Below are 11,691 nucleotides of genomic sequence, written 5' to 3'. Positions count from 1 at the left end.
ATTGACGCAGAAGAGGCATTTGGCAAAATCCAACACTGACATTTCAGCATATATAAACAAACTTTCATCTAACACATATTTAAAGATGAATTTCCTTCACCTAAGATTAGGAAGAAATAAAATATTCATTCAAAACACTCAATATAAAATAGAAAAACTTAGTTTAATAAGAATAAAAATTAATAAAAGGAAATGTATGTTGTGAAGTAAGAAAAAAATATTTCTTTATTGGCCGATACCCTGTAGTCTATGTTTTGGGAGGGGGTGTGGATTCTTTGAGCCATCACTGGTGGTGCTCAAGGCTAATTCCTGATTCTATTCTGAGGGGTCTTTCTGGGAAGTGCTTAGGGGAACAAATGCATTTGAAGGAATTGAACTGGGGTCAGCTGCATGCAAGGTAATTGACTTACCCCCTATATTTTCTCTTCAACCCTATAAAGACATTTTTATAACTACAATATTACTAACTCATCAATACATGACAAGCAGATTACAAACCACCACATGGATATCTGAAAACAATTTTAGGTTTTAAATTAAAGTTTTAAATTCAAATTGTGACAGCATACTGAAGCAAGGAAAATTTCTTAGTGATAAGATTAAAATAGTAAAGAATCATCTGTAACCTTCTGTAATCTGTAATGTGTAATCTATAACCATCTGTAATCTGCAACATGCCAAAGGTCTATGACTAACTCTTCACAATGTTAGCAAGTGCTTCAGGCATATTAGTTTGTGTGAGTGTGTATTTGTGTGTGTGTTTGTGTGTGCACACTAATGCAGATGCCCAATTGTCACTGTCACTGTCACTGTCCTCCCGTTGTTCATCGATTTGCTCGAGCGGGCCCAGTAACGTCTCCACTGGAGACTTTGTTGTTACTGTGTTTGATATATCGAATACATCACGGGTAGCTTGCCAGGCTTTGCTGTGCAGGTGAGAAACTCTCGGTAGCTTGCCGGGCTCTCCGAGAGGGGTGGAGGAATCGAACCTGGCTCGGCCAGGCCGGGCCACGCGCAAGGCAAATGCCCTACCGCTGTGCTATCGCTCCAGCCCAGTTGCCTGATTACAATCAATAATTTCTTTACCATGAGAAATGCACAACCATCAGATCTTTCTTCTCCTACATGTTATCTAAACATAATTTTGAAAAATATAGCATGAAATATGTGTTGCCTAAATTGTCCAACTCAAGGCATTATCTGTAAGTATAGAGGCAAGAGTAGTATGATTGTGAGGGGTATATTGAATTAAAAAATAGTCACAATCAAACAAATAATCATGGAAAAAGGTGATATTTTCAAGTTATAAAAAAATCAGAATTCTGGGGTTTATATCAAATTTTTATAACTCTTGGCTATTTTGGCCATTTCTTAATTTAATGATTCATTCAATTTTAAAAAGCAGTTCTAAAACTTGTTTCCTTTTGCTGAATGTATTCCCTCCAAGTCATATATTTCAATCTTTGGCTAAGGTCTTTATATTTTTTATCCTTTTCTTCATGGCATAGAAGGAAAGTAAAATCACTATATGAATTTCCATGTTCTACTTTTCTTTTAGATTCTTTATTTTATTCTAAAGAGAAACAAATGTCTCAACTTTGAAAGTCTCAGAAACTATTTTTGGCATAATTTTTTTAAATTACCCCCAAATAATTTTTATCTCATTTTTCTATATGATTAAGAGTGGTTGATTTATTTTCATTTTGAATATAAAAAAGTAGACCTAAATCTACTCAAAAAGTCTGTAATCCCTGAGATGTGGCCATAACATCTTTCAGTTTTATTCAATTTACAATGTCTATAATTACTGAAAATATGCTACAATTGTGTATTAGAAGAAATACAGAGATATTTACATGCTGCATTTGTTCCTTTTTACCTTAAAAATAACTTAACTGGTGGGAAGGTTATCTGGTTCCATCTCTATGGTAATAAAAATAGAAACCTTTTTGGGGGGGTTTCATTTTCTGTTTTGATTTTTGGCCACACCTGCCTGTTATCAGAACAGGTTTATACTTAGGGATCACTCTGGCCAGTCTCAGGGGAACACATGCAAATGAACTCATGACGAGTGATATAAAACTTGTGGTTATCAGCTGTACTATCTCTTCAGCCCTAGAAAGCTAGATGAAAATTCCTTAGAAAAGTAAGGATCGAACTCTCATATTCACAGCAATCCCATATAATTTGGGCATATAGCCCCTCCAACCACACACAATATTAATTTGAAAGATTATTGGGGCTAGAGAGACAGTACAGTGTGTGGGCTGCTTACCTTGCATATGGCTGACCCAAGTTTTATCCTCATCATCCAGTATGCCAAGAATCTGCAGGAGTGATCACTGAGTGCAGAGCCAGGAGTGAGGCTTTAGGACAGCTGGGTGTGGCCCCAAACCCCAAACCTTAATAAATATATAAAATGTATATGTGTATATGTGTGTACATATAAATATATGTGTATATATTACAATGCTTAAAACAATAAATGGGATATGAAAACAACCCAAATGTTAATTGCAGATAAATGGTTTAAAAAGTTGTGGTACATGTACAAAATGGAATACTTTGAAGCTGTATACAAAGATGAAATCATGAAGTTTACTACAATATGGATGGAACTGGAGAGTATTGTATTAAGTATAATAAGTCAGAGGAGAAATGCCTGATAACCTGGCTCATCTGTGGAATATTAAAAAAATGAAAATAGACAGTATCAACTAATGAGAAACTCTTGGCCTTGCATAACGAATGCAATTAATAAGAAGTGGGAGAGAGAAGTTTCAAAGGTACTTAAGATAAGGACAGAAGGGAAATAAGGAATAGACCACTGCTAATGGACAATGGACAATGGCCCTAAACATGGTGGTGGTGAAGTGCTTTGACTTGTAATTATCTTATCTAAGCTATACATTTTTAAAATAAAATTAAGGCAATTTTAAAATCAGTTAATGTTATAAAAGCATATACAAATTCCTTAGTGGAGTCAAATGTTATTCTTTCACTTCCAAATAAAACAACATTGCTATGAAGTCTAAGTGGTATAATGAAAGGATGTATAGTAAGTTCTGACCCTTCCTGTTTACAATTTACAATCCTGTTAAAATTCTCTCTCATATTTTATGCTAAAGCATCGTGGCTACAAAATTAATCATATTAATTTTTATTTACAGCAAATAACTTTTTGTGTTTTATAGGATGTTGTCAGTCTTAATTTCAACAAGGCTAAGAATTGAGTATCTTTTTAATTAAAGAATCATTGATGATTCTGTCTATATCTCTATTAGCTAATTGAACAAGTTGAATAGATATTTGTCCAATTCAATCTTTTTTAAATATGCAAGGAAATGGCTTAAGGACTCACCACTAAAATGGTTCATTTCTTTTTATGTTTATTGTAAATCTATTACCACAACTAACTTTCTCTATACTTAGGCAATTATTTATAATCATGCCCTTTAAGTTATAAATCTTATTAGTTGAAAAATAACAATACATTTTAAGTAAAATTTATTTTTCTGATTATAATTTAATTAAGCAGATGAAAATGCATTATCAATAGTTCTTAAATTAAAAGTAGGTTTGAATTCAGTGTTCCAGTGCATTTTTCTTTCATGTTTTCTCATAATTTTTACTGCTAACTTCTAGTAAGAAACTCCTTGCACTATAAAAAGCACTTCTTCACAACTGAATTTTTGATAGAGAAACAACTGCCTGGACGAGCTCATATAAACTTTATAACACTATAAACTAAACACCAAAGATCAGAAAAACAAGATTACTTAGAATTTTCGGAACTGTCTTATAAATTTTCCTTTAAAATTGCATTTAGTTTGACTCTTTTAATAACACCTAATATGCATTTTAGAATTCAAATTTTATATAAAATCATGATTTGTAGATTTGTTATAAAGTTCTATTTCACATAGCATGATTGAATTATGATGTTGCTAAAATGTTGGTTCTGTGTTTCTTCTTAACATCAAGTCTTCACTTTATTGATGATTAATAAAGATCCTTGAATAAAATAAGGCAACACCCACCTTTATTTGAAAACTTTTTTAAATATAAATAGGAAAATTATAGACCTCAATAAAGCATGTAATATTGATAAACTGGATATGAGTACAAAATAATATTCATCAAACAATAAAGATCTGTGCCAGTATCAACATGAATTGAAATGTGTGTCAAAGCGATTGAATCTGGAATCAATGAAAATTAGATGACAAATTTCTAGCATAAATATGAGCTTATTGTTACCTTGGAGCTCGTAGTCTTTTTTAACTTTAGTTTTCTATATTTATAAGAAATTCAGATTCTATAACATTGGAAGAAAAAGAAAATGGAATCATGGAACATTTCATTATTTATATAGAACACTTTGAACTGCTTTTAGTTGTTTCAATTCTATGAAAAATTGATAGTTATTCATTCCCATACATAGTGTTTGAGTTTTACCTAATCAGATGCAAGACTCATGTAAAATCATGTGCAGATACACAAAAATAATATTTTATTGTCATATCTTGGTTACCTGCATTTATTTGCCTACATGTTAGATATTTGCCTGGCTGACTACAGATAATTTTCCTTCATGCATTCATGCACAACCAATGTAAGAATACACAGTAAAGAGGAAAGGAGAAAAGGAACAACATTCTTTTTAACTCCATGCCCCTGGAACTATAAGAGTAGACTTTACTAGAACCGTAATAAGATTACTTTGAACCAGATGGCATATTTAAACTTGCAATACTGTACTCGAATGTTTCAGGATCATAAAACAATAACTTATAGAGAATTAGTGAAGTAGAATTAATAATTACGCTTTTTTATCACCCAGGGATTTATCTTGAAGTAATAATATATTTCTATAGTTTATGATCATTGTTCTTGGGATTTCGTAGGATTTGAATTTGAGTTAACCTTACAATGCATGTGTTCTATCACTTAATCACTTAACTTCCCGTTAGTCGTCGATTTGCTCGAGCGGGCGCCAGTAACGTCTCCATTTGTCCCTGTCGCGTGCTAGTGTAGCCCAATGGCATCTGTTCGCTCCGGGAACATGAAGGGCCTCAAACTGATCGTTCATGATCTTGACGAAGAAGTCTGACCATCTGGTAGGTGGGCGGCCACGCGGTCTCTTGACATCCTGTGGAATCCAATCAGTAACAGCTCTAGTCCAACGGTCGTCTTTAAATCTCATTACGTGACCAGCCCATCTGATTTTCGACACCTTGGCAAATGAGACAGCGTCCCTGATCCTTGATCGTTGACAGATGTCAGAACTCCGGATTCTTTCTCTCATTTGAGTGAAACGTGATATTCCAAGCATAGCTCTTTCTATTCTTCTTTGGGAGACCTGAATGGCGTTCTCATCTTGTTTGCGTAGGGCCCAGGTCTCTGAGGCATATGTTAATGCAGGAAGAACAGTGGAATCAAAGAGATGTGCCCGGAGTCGGAGGTTCTTCGTCCTCTTAGCTATTTCTTCGACATTCTTGAAGGCGTTCCAAGCCGCTCTCTTCCTCCTGCGCAGCTCAGGTGCCAGGTCATTTGTCATGTTGACCTCTCGACCTAGGTAGACATAGCTGTTGCATTCGGAGATGGTCGTTCCATTGAGAGCGAATGGGGCGTCAGGAACAAGGCTGTTTCTCATAAACATTGTCTTCGTAAGATTCAGCTGTAGTCCTACCTTTCCACACTCACGGTCAAAGTCGGCCAGCAATGTCAGGGAGACATCCATGACATTGGCAACTATCGCCCGATCTGCCTATTGTCTGTCATCTACAAGTTGTTCACTCGAGTCATCCTGAATAGGATTGGCAGAACACTAGATGAAGGACAACCATGCGAGCAAGCAGGGTTCCGCAAAGGATTCAGCACCATCGACCATATCCACACAATAACCAAGCTCATTGAGGTTTCTCGGGAGTTCAAGATGCCGCTCTGCTTAACGTTCATTGATTTAAAGAAGGCCTTTGATTCTGTTGAGACGGAAGCGGTCATTGAAGCCCTAGCCAATCAGGGCATTCAAGCCCAATACATCAGGATCCTCCGTGAGCTGTATTGCGGATTCACTACCAGGATCTCACTATTCTACAAAGAAGTGATCGTTGATGTCAAGAGAGGGGTGCAGCAGGGTGATACCATTTCACCGAAACTCTTCAGTGCCACCCTCGAGAACATCATGCGACGACTGGAATGGGAAGGAATGGGAGTGAAGATAGATGGTCGGCAATTACACCACCTCCGCTTTGCTGATGATATTGTTTTAATAACACCAAACATCAGCCAAGCGGCACAAATGCACAAATGTGTTCTATATAGTGAGATAAAGCTGTAGGGTTGATAATACATTATAGCATGAGATACATGGCCCTTGAAGATAAGACCATTGTTATACAGTAAAGGTTCCAAGAGTCCACTATTTATGCAGGGTATTAATTGCCATTGGTCATAAGTGTGGGCATTAAACTAGAAATAGAATGCTTGTGACCAGTTCTACAGTTACTCTTCAGAGAACATGGAATCATGCAATTGGTCTGGAAAAAATCTCAGACCAGAGTCTTTTTCAAGTAATAACGCTTGAAAAACATCTCTTGCTCAGTATCCTTCAGTCTCCCTTTGGATCTCTGGAATGCTACATTGAAAAGAATTGGACAATAGAAAGTTTGTGTGAGATAAGAGATTTTGGGGGCCTTCTTTTAGAAGACCTAAGGAATTCATTCTTTGCTGAAATTGGGAAATCCAGTAGAAATTACCATGTTAAAATTCTGTTAAACACAATAGGAGGCTAACACCCAAGAATAGCCAAGATAAGTACCAGAAGGATTACTCCATGGCTTTGAGGACAGCCGCACATGCAAGGGGAAAAGGCAGCTCAGATAGAGAAGGGAGCACCAAATAAAGGGTGTTCCTCTCAGGACGGGAAATGCGTTATGAGAGTAGACTTTAGACCGAACAAGATTGCCACTCGATTTCTCTTTTGCAAACCAAGCACTCAAAAGGAGAGAGATAACAAAAGGGAATGCCCTGTCACAGAGGTAGGCTGGGATGGGGGGATAGAGGGTGGGATGGATACTGAGACAGGTGGTGGTGGAGAATGGGCACTGGTGGAGGGACGGGTATTCGATCAGTGTATAACTGAAACCCAAGCACAAAAATTTTTAAGTCTACAACTGTACCTCATGAATAAAAATAAAAGTTTTCTAATAAAATAAAAATTTCACTAATAAAAATTTAAGAAAAACATTCTGATAAAAACTTTATTTTCAGGCCATGCAGCCAACTTCCTGCATCAGGTTTATGAACTCCCCTGCCCGGTAACCCACTCCCTGTGCCTGCTCCCCAATGGGGCACCCAGACCCCAAATCCTTCCAGCATCCAGCCAGACATGAATCCTGACCCCAGCCACCGACCCTCCAGAGCCAGGCCTCCAACTTTCTCCACCATGTGTGTGGACTCCTATTTTGGCTCCCCCATCTACTCATTTGGAACACCTTCTAAATTCCTAACCACAAAACCACACAGATGCTAACATATCTGCACAAAGAACTTATTTTCTCTGTACCCCACATTTAGGGCAGTAGTAATCCCAGGTCTCAAACATACCTATCAATAAGCCACAGCAATTTACAAAGATGGCCCTTTCTCTCTGCCAGCACAGTGACCGCCATCTTTCAGAGCCTACTGAACAGCCAGGATCAAGCCAGCAGTGGCGAGACACTAGGCCTCACAAGATGAGGAGTGGAACTGGCCCTTCTTCCCCACCCTGATGAGACCCCGAGTTGCCAGCCACAAACAGCTCTTCTGGCTCCTGAATGGGCATGATCCCAGAGGCACAAAAACCAATCTCAGAACCCAGTGGCTTTTGGCAGAAATACCTCCAGACTTAATAAAAAAAAATATGAGAAATCCGAAATCGCGCAGCTGCGACATCATATGCTCTTCATAATCAACAATAGAAAACAAATTATCTAATGACACCTTTTCAGCAGGTCTGATTGTTGGGGGGAAATTCCAAATAATAATGGTGGGTCTTTTGTCAAAATATTGAATGTAATCAAAGTATAGACAGAGTTAAGTGGAAATCATCTGCCAGAGAGGCAGTGGGAGGGGTGGGATGGGGGGGTTACTGGGGTTCTTGGTGGTATAAAATGTGCACTGGTGAAGGGATGGTTCTTTGATCTTTGTATGATCGAGATTTAAACCTGAAATCTTTGTAACTGTACTCACAGTGATTCAGTAAATAATAATAATAAAATAAAGCAGAAATTAGAGACCTAAAATACTTGGTAGGTAAAATGAAATACTCAGTGAAAAGCCTCAGTTACAGAGTAACAGCTACTGAGGATCGAATCAGTGAGTTCCAAGATGATGTGTAGAGACTCCAGACAAGAGCAGAAAATGGAAAAGAAGCTCAAAATAAACCAACGGAGGTCAAGAGAAAATCAGGATGAAGTCAAGAGCAATAACATAAGAATAATTGGAGTCCCAGAGGACTTCCATGGAATCCCAGGAAGAAAACCCTGACGAAGAAGAAACTGTCAAAGACATCATTGCTAAGACATTGCCAGAACTGAAGACCACTTTCAATCAGATCCAGGAGGCCAAAAGGGTTCCAGCTAAAACAAACTCAAATAATAATACTTCACGCATCCTGATCAGAATGACAAAAACCATAGACAGAGATCACTTGATCCCTTGACTTCCCTTTAATCATCAATTTGCTCGAGCGGGCGCCAGGTACGTCTCGATTTGTCCCTGTTGCATTCTAGTGTAGTCCAATGACATCTATTCATTCTAGAAACACAAAAAGCCTCAAACAGGTCGTTCAGGGTCTTGACGAAGAAGTCTGACCATCTCGTAGGTGGGCAGCCACATGATCTTTTGACGTCCCATGGAATCCAGTCAGTAAAGGCTCTAGTCCATTGGTTGTCTCCAAATCTCATTATGTGTCAAGTCCATCTGATTTTCTATGCTTTGGCAAACGAGACAACATCCCTGATTTTTGACCGTAGACAGAGGTCAGAACTCCGGATTCTTTCTCTCATTTGAGTGAAACCTGATACTCCAATCATAGCTCTTTTGATACCTCTTTGGGAGACCTGAATAGAGTTCTCATCCTGTTTTTGCAGGACCCATGTCTCTGTGGTATATGTTAATGCAGGAAGAAGAGTGGAATCAAAGAGATGTGCCTGGAGCTAGAGGTTCTTCGTCCTCTTAGCTATTTCTTCAATTCTCTTGAAGGTGTTCCAAGCTGTTCTCTTCCTTTCACGCAACTCAGGTGCCAGGTCATTCGTCATGTTGACTTCTCAACCTAGGTACACATAACTGTTGCATTCGAAGATGGTCATTCCGTTGAGAGCAAATGGAACGTCAGGAATGAGACTTTCTCATAAACATTATCTTCATGAGATTCAGCTGTAGTTCGACCTTTCCACACTCATAGTCGAAGTCAGCCAGCATTTGTGCCACTTGGCTAAATGTTTTCTTTAGAAAGTTAAATAGGGCGCGCACGCCCTCCGCCTCTCCAGCGTGGCGGCCTCCTTCTGCCACTCCTGGTGCTGCATTCAGTGCGGACCTGGTACCTCTTTTGTGAAGCAGTCACTGAGGAGATTTCCAGCATTTGCCATGGCTGACAAAAAGCCCAAGGAAGGCGTCAAGAACGAGAACAATGATCATATTAATTTGAAGTGTTTGTCAATGAGGCAGGTCAGATTCTGATTTGATGGGCAGCCAATCAATGAAACAGATACAACTGCACAGTTGGAAATGGAGGATGAAGATACAATTGATGTGTTCCAGCAGCAGGCAGGAGGTGTCTACTAGCAGAACCCACGACTCTCCTCCAGAACTCAGCTCCTCCAGACCAGGAAGACATTCGCAATTCGAAAACCACAATTTGGTTCCACCACATCCTGACTACTACAGTATAGTTTTCTCCATTCTTTCATTCTCCCCTTCCCCATTCCTTTATTGTACATAAAGTAACTGGTGTATGTGCACAAGCATTGCATTTTTTTAAACTAAATAGCCAATGGTATGTTTTGATTGACATCAGATGGTGATGGGATGGGGAAAAAATATTGGTTCTGTGAAAATACCCCCTTTCTCCATTAGTGGCATGCTCATTCAGCTCTATTTATATTCCAGTAAGTTATTTTGCTCTCAATGTTTAACAAAAAAAGAACAACATAAAATTTCTTGCATACCTTGTTTGATTGGAGAATTTTAATGTTTTTCATTTATCATTGTAAAACCAAAGACAATTTTATAACTTTTTTGTACATAGCTGTTACATGTAGGGCAATCTGTCTTTAAGTAGGGATAAATTACTCTAAAAGAAATGAATCCTAGATAGTTTTCCCTTCAAGTCAAGCGTCTTGTTGTTTAAAAAAACTTCTTGTTTAAAATGAATAAAAAAGTTAAATAGATGCCAGCGCATTCCATTCTACCCAATTTTTGTTTATTGATTGTGCCAGCAAGGCTATGGGATAACTAAGTATATCTCTCCCAAGTGAGTCCCATCTAGGCCATATAATCACGAAAGAGAAGTTGCTACAAATCTGTTTCCAATACTGAATTTTACCATAGTGCTTAATTTATATCCTGGTTATCCAGGAGAATGACCAATATTTGTGAAAATTTTTATACATTCTAATCATTTTTAGTTGACGTGTTATTTCAGTGACCCTTTTTTGTTAACATGTGTATATGTAGATATATGTATATAATGTAAAATAAATCAATTCATGCACATAAAGGTACATCAATTATATATGTGTTCATACATATATATATACTATGACAGAATAAATTCCATTTGATAAAACAAATATATTTTTGAATGAAAATCAGAATTTGTAGTTTCATTATTCAGCCTCTCTTCACACTTTCAAGGAATGAGTTTAGAGGCAGAAAATGGAATTTTTGCTGCTTGACAGCTTTCTAAGAGGGATCACATCATATCATCACGGATGTTGGTATGATTCTCATTCTCTCTCCATTCACATGTCATGCCCCGATGCATATTTAAATGTTTTGACATTATGCTGATACACATACCTGATCATAAGACTTTATCATAAGGCCATCTCCTTCACCATGGACCACATAACTTGATTTTGTTCTAAAATGATTATTTTATGGCATGAGTAACTAATTTAAATAGAAGTTGAAGTTATAAGTATGGTGACCCCTTGCCTGAACTTCAGTGTGTAATAGAATCTTAATGATTAGTTTTATCTGATGCATCCAGATTTTGATTAAATAGATGTGCCAGTTGAACTGTTCTTTCTTCCCAATGAGAAAAGAATTAATCCCAGGGCACAGGGGAATAGATTTGCTGAAACTTTACCTGCCCTTCACATATGTTAAATTCTCTTGGCACCAACTCTCTCAATTCCTCTCAGAGTATCATCTCCTAATTGCTTCAAGAGAACTTTTGTTTATCAAGTCCAGTGCCACAAAGATCAGTCACTGTATTACACAAATATATTACTACTTTCTTCTATACTAGACTCAATCATTCAAGATTTTGCATGTCCAGTCCCAACAGAAGGGGTTTTTAAACAGAGTATAATAGAAAGAGCCATTTGTGCCAGTGGTGCATCTTGAGAATTGAAGACACTAATGATTCTAGTGACTCATAAATGGGTTATTGCTCTCACCCAAAAGTCCTAACCCAAG

At 37.7% G+C, this 11,691-nt stretch overlaps 1 pseudogene; it reads left to right on the top strand.

Annotated features, from left to right (window-relative positions):
- The first annotated feature begins 9,633 nt into the window (after window positions 1-9,633).
- Window positions 9,634-10,096, top strand: LOC130035606 (small ubiquitin-related modifier 2-like; annotated as a pseudogene).
- Window positions 10,097-11,691: the final 1,595 nt, after the last annotated feature.

Source organism: Sorex fumeus, unplaced genomic scaffold (assembly GCF_029834395.1).
Source record: "Sorex fumeus unplaced genomic scaffold, SorFum_2.1 ptg000006l, whole genome shotgun sequence".
NCBI lineage: Eukaryota > Metazoa > Chordata > Mammalia > Eulipotyphla > Soricidae > Sorex > Sorex fumeus.
This window is presented reverse-complemented; position numbering and strand designations above follow the sequence as displayed.